This window comes from Mustela lutreola, chromosome 7 (assembly GCF_030435805.1).
Source record: "Mustela lutreola isolate mMusLut2 chromosome 7, mMusLut2.pri, whole genome shotgun sequence".
Classification (NCBI taxonomy): domain Eukaryota; kingdom Metazoa; phylum Chordata; class Mammalia; order Carnivora; family Mustelidae; genus Mustela; species Mustela lutreola.
The window spans coordinates 58,120,962-58,127,073 of record NC_081296.1 but is presented as its reverse complement, the minus strand read 5'-3'; positions in this window follow the sequence as shown (position 1 = coordinate 58,127,073).

Sequence of the window (6,112 nt, the reverse complement as noted above, 5' to 3'; positions counted from 1 at the left end):
AGTACATTATAGATCCTGGATATCAACCTTTTGTCTGTACTGTCATTTGCAAATATCTTCTCCCATTCCGTGGGTTGCCTCTTTCTTTTTTTGACTGTTTCCTTTGCTGTGCAGAAGTTTTTGATTTTGATGAAGTCCCGAAAGTTTATTTTTGCTTTTGTTTCCTTTTCCTTTGGAGACAGATCTTGAAAGAAGTTGCTGTGGCTGATATTGAAGAGATTACTGCCTATGTTCTCCTCTAGGATTCTGATGGATTCCTGTCTCACGTTGAGGTCTTTTATCCATTTTGAGTCCAATGAAGACAAACAAATGCCTATCAGACACATGAAAAAATGTTCATCATCACTAGCCATCAGGGAGATTCAAATTAAAACCACATTGAGATACCACCTTACACCAGTTAGAATGGCCAAAATTAACAAGACAGGAAACAACATGTGTTGGAGAGGATGTGGAGAAAGGGGAACCCTCTTCCACTGTTAGTGGGAATGCAGGTTGGTGCAGCCTCTTTGGAGAACAGTGTGGAGATTCCTCAAGAAATTAAAAATAGAACTTCCCTATGACCCTGCCATTGCACTACTGGGGATTTACCCAAAGATACAGATGTAGTGAAAAGAAGGGCCATCTGTACCCCAATGTTTATAGCAGCAATGGCCACAGTCGCCAAACTGTGGAAAGAACCAAGATGCCCTTCAACGGATGAATGGATAAGGAAAATGTGGTTCATAGACACTATGGAGTATTATGCCTCCATCAGAAAGGATGAATACCTAACTTTTGTAGCAACATGGACGGGACTGGAAGAGATTATGCTGAGGGAAATAAGTCAAGCAGAGAGAGTCAATTATCCTATGGTTTCACTTATTTGTGGAGCATAACAAATAGCATGGAGGACATGGGGAGATAGAGAGGAGAAGGGAGTTGGGGGAAATTGGAAGGGGAGGTGAACCATGAGAGACTATGGACTCTGAAAAACAATCTGAGGGTTTTGAAGGGGCCGGGGGTGGGAGGTTGGGTACCAGGTGGTGGGTATTATAGAAGGCACAGATTGCATGGAGTACTGGATGTGGTGAAAAAATAATGAATACTGTTATGCTGAAAATAAATAAATCGAATTTTAAAAAAAGAAAGCTGGGGTGGCAATCCTTATATCAGATAAATTAGATTTTAAGCCAAAGACTATAATAAGAGATAAGGAAGGACACTATATCATACTCAAAGGGTCTGTCCAACAAGACGCTCTCACAATTTTAAGTATCTATGCCCTAACATGGGAGCAGCCAATTATATAATCCAATTAATAACAATTAATATATAATTAATATATAATCCAATTAATAACAAAATCAATGAAATACATTGACAATAATACAATAATAGTAGGGGACTTTAACACCCCCTCACTGAAACGGAAAGATCATTCAAGCAAAAGATCAACAAGGAAATAAAGCCCTTAAATGACACACTGGACCAAATGGACATCACAGATATATTCAGAACATTCCATCCCACAGCAACAGAATACACATTCTTCTCTAGTGCGCATGGAACATTCTCCAGAATAGATCACATCCTGGGTCACAAATCAGGTCTCAACTGGTACCAAAATATTGGGATCATTCCCTGCATATTTTCAGACCACAATACTCTGAAGCTAGAACTCAATCACAAGAGGAAATTTGGAAAGAACTCAAATACATGGAGACTAAACAGCATCCTTCTAAAGAATGAATGGGTCAACCAGAAAATTAGAGAAGAATTGAAAAAATTCATGAAAACAAATGATAATGAAAACACAATTGTTCAAAATCTGTGAGGCACAGCAAAGGCGGTCCTGAGAGGAAAGTATATAGCAATACAAGCCTTTCTCAAGAAACAAGGGTCTCAAGTACACAACCTAACCCTACACCTAAAGGAGCTGGAGAAAGACAGCAAAGAAAGCCTAAACCCACCAGGGGAAGAGAAATAAATCATAAAGATCAGAGCAGAAATCAATGAAACAGAAACCAAAAACAACAGTAGAACAAATCGATGAAACAAGGAGCTGGTTCTTTGAAAGAATTAATAAGATTGACAAACCCTTGGCCAGACTTATCAAAAAGAAAAGAGAAAGGACCCAAATAAATAAAATCATGAATGAAAGAGGAGAGATCACAACCAACACCAAAGAAATACAAACAATTATAAGAACATATTACGAGTAACTATATGCCAGCAAATTTGAAAATCTGGAAGAAATAGATGCATTCCTAGAGAGGTATATAAACTACCAAAACTGAGCCAGGAAGAAAGATAAAACCTGAACAGACCCATTACCAGTAAGGAGATTGAAGAAGTCATGAAAAATCTCCCAAAAAAGAAGAGCCCAGGGCCAGATGGCTGCCAGGGCAATTTTACCAAACATTTAAAGAATTAGTACCCATCCTCTGAAGTTGTTCCAAAAAAATAGAATTGGAAGGACAACTTCCAAACTCATTTTATGAGGCCAGTGTTGCCTTTTTTAATAAAGATTTTTATTTATTTATTTGACAAAGAGAGATCACAAGTAGGCAGAGAGGCAGGCAGAGAGAGAGGAAGGGAAACAGGCTCCCTCCTGAGCAGAGAGCCCAATGTGGGGCTCTATCCCAGGACCCTGGGATCATGACCTGAGGCGAAGGCAGAAGCTTAACCCACTGAGCCACCCAGGCGCCCTGAGACCAGTGTTACCTTTATCTCAAAACCAGACAAAGACCCCATCAAAAAGAACTATAGACCAATATCCTTGATGAACACAGATGCAAAAATTCTCACCAAAATACTAGCCAATACGATCCAACAGTACATTAAAAGGATTATTCACCATGACCAAGTGGGATTTATTCCTGGGCTGCAAGGTTGGTTCAACATCCACAAATGGATGTGATACAATACATTAATAAAAGAAAGAATAAGAACTATATTGTACTCTCAATAGATTCTGAAAAAGCATTTGACAAAGTACAGCATCCTTTCTTGATCAAAACTCTTCAAAGTGCATGAATAGAGGGTACATGCCTCAATATCATCAGAGCCATCTATGAAAACCCCACAGCAAATATCACTCTCAATGGAGAAAAACTGAGAGCTTTTCCACTAAGGTCAGGAACACAGCAGGGATGTCCGTTATCATCACTGCTATTCAACATAGTACAAGAAGTCCTAGCTTCAACAAAAAGAAATTAAAGGCACCCAAATTGGGAAAGAATAAGTCAAACTCTCACTTGTTGCAGATGATACAATACTTTATGTGAAAAACCCAAAAGACTCCACTCCAAATCTGCTAGAACTTATACAGGAATTCACTGAAGCATCAGGATATAAAATCAATGCACAAAAATCCGTTGCATTCCTATACACCAACAACAAGACAGAAGAAAGAGAAGTTAAGGAGTCAATCCCATTTACAATTACACCCAAAACCATAAGATACCTAGGAATAAACCTAGCCAAAGAAGCAAAGAATCTGTACTCTGAAAACTATAAAGTATGCATAAAAAAATGGAGGAAGACACCAAAAAATGGAAAAATGTTCCATGTTTATGGATTGGAAGAATAAATATTGTGAAAATAACTATGCTACCTAAAGCAATCTACACATTTAATGCAATTACTATCAAAGTACCATCCATCTTTTTCAAAGAAATGGAACAAATAATCCTAAAATTTATGTGGAACCAGAAAAGACCTCAAATAGCCAGAGGAATGTTGAAAAAAGAAAGCTATCATTGGTGGCATCAAAATTTCAGACTTCAAGCTCTATTACAAAGCTGCCATCATCAAGACAGTATGGTACTGACACAAAAACAGACACACAGATCAATGGAACAGAATAGAGAGCCCAGAAATATACTCTCAACTATATGGTCAACTAATCTTCAACAAAGCAGGAAAGAATGTCCAATGGAAAAAAGACAGTCTCTTCAAAAAATGGTGTTGGGAAAATTGGAAGCCAGATGTAGAAGAATGAAACTGGACCATTTCCTTAAACCACACACACAAAAATAGACTCAAAATGGATGAAAGACCTCAATGTGAGATGGGAATCCATCAAAATCCTAGAGAACACAGGAATCCTCTTCAACCTCTTTGACCTCAGCCACAGCAACTTCTTCCTAGAAACATCACCAAAGGCAAGAAGCAAGGGCAAAAATGAACTATTGGGACTTCATCAAGATCAAAAGCTTTTGCACAGCAAAGGAAACAGTCAACAAAACCAAAAGACAACTCACAGAATGGGAGAAGATATTTGCTAATAACCTATCAGATAAAGGGCTAGTATCCAAAACCTATAAAGAACTTAGAAAACTCAACATCCAAAGAACAAATAATCCAATCAAGAAGGGGTGGGGGGGCAGGAGGTTGGGGGAACCAGGTGGTGGGTATTATAGAGGGCATAGATTGCATGGAACACTGGGTGTGGTGCAAAAACAATGAATACTGTTAATGAATACTGAAAAGAAATAAAAAATTTTAAAAAAAAGAAATGGGCAGAGGACATGAACAGACATTTCCACAAAGAAGACATCCAGATGGCCAACAGACACATGAAAAAGTGATCCACATCACTTAGCACCAGGGAAATACAAATCAAAACCACAATGAGATATGACCTCACACCAGTCAGAATGGCTAAAATTAACAAGTCAGGAAATGACAGATGCTGGCAAGGATGTGGAGAAAGGGGAACCTGCCTACACTGTTGGTGGGAATGCAAGCTGGTGCAGCCACTCTGGAAAACAGCATGGAGGTTCCTCAAAAAGTGGAAAATAGAGGTACCCTACAACCCAGCATTTGCACTACTGGGTATTTACCCTAAAGATACAAGTGTAGTGATCCAAAGGGGCACCCCAATGTTTATAGCAGCAATGTCCACAATAGCCAAACTATAGAAAGAATCTAGATGTCCATCAACAGATGAGTGGATAGAGAATATGTGGTATATATATACAATGGAATACTATGCAGTCAACAAAAGAAATGAAATCTTGCCATTTGCAATGATGTGGATGGAATTAGAAGGTATTATGCTGAGGGAAATAAATCAATCAGAGAAAGACAATTATCATAAAATCTCCCTGATATAAAGAATTTGAGAGGAAATGTGTGTGGGGTGGGGTGTAGGGAAGGAAAAAATGAAATGATGGGATCAGGAGGGAGACAAACCATAAGAGACTCTTAATCTCTCAAACAAAGTGAGGGTTGCTGGGGGGGGGGGGTAGGAAGAGGGTGATTTGTTATGGACATTGGGGAGGGTATGTGCTATGGTGAGTGCTGTGAAGCATGTAAACCTGGTGATTCACAGACCTGTAAACCTGAGGCTAATTATACATTATATGTTAATAAAAAATTAAAAATTAGAAATCCAATTTTAAAATGGGCAGGGGATCTGAGTAGACATTTTTCCAAAGAAGACAGCTAGCCAACAGACACATAAAGAAATGCTCAGCATCACTAATCATCAGAGAAATGCAAATCAACACCACAGTGAGATATCACCTTATATCTTTCAGAATAGTTTGAATCAAAAAGATAAGAAATAAAAAGCATTGGTGAAAAGGAAAACCTGTGCACTGTTGGTGGGAATATAAATTGGTATAGCCACTCTAGGAATCAGCATGAAGGTTTCCTAAAAAATTAAAAATAGAAATACCATATGATTCACTAATTCTGCTACTAGGTATCTATCCAAAGAAAATGGAAGCTGGTACCAAAAAGGTGGGGGTGGGGGGACTACCTGTGTATTTTCAGAATACAGTGCTTTGAAACGGGAACTGGAACATTGCCTGCATATTTTCAGAACACAATGCTTTGAAACTGGAACTCAATTGCAAGAGAAAATTTGGAAAGAACTCAACTATGTGGAGGCTAAAGAGCATTCTACAAAAGGATAAATGGGTCAACCAGGAAACTAAAGAATTTTTAAATATCATGGAAACAAATGAAAATGAAAGCACAACCATCCAAAACCTTTGGGATGCAGCAAACATGGTCCTGAGAGAAAAGTATATAACAATACAAGCCTTTCTCAAGAAACAAAAAAGATCTCAAATAAACAAATTAAGCTTACACCTAAAGGAGCTGGAGAAAGAACCAC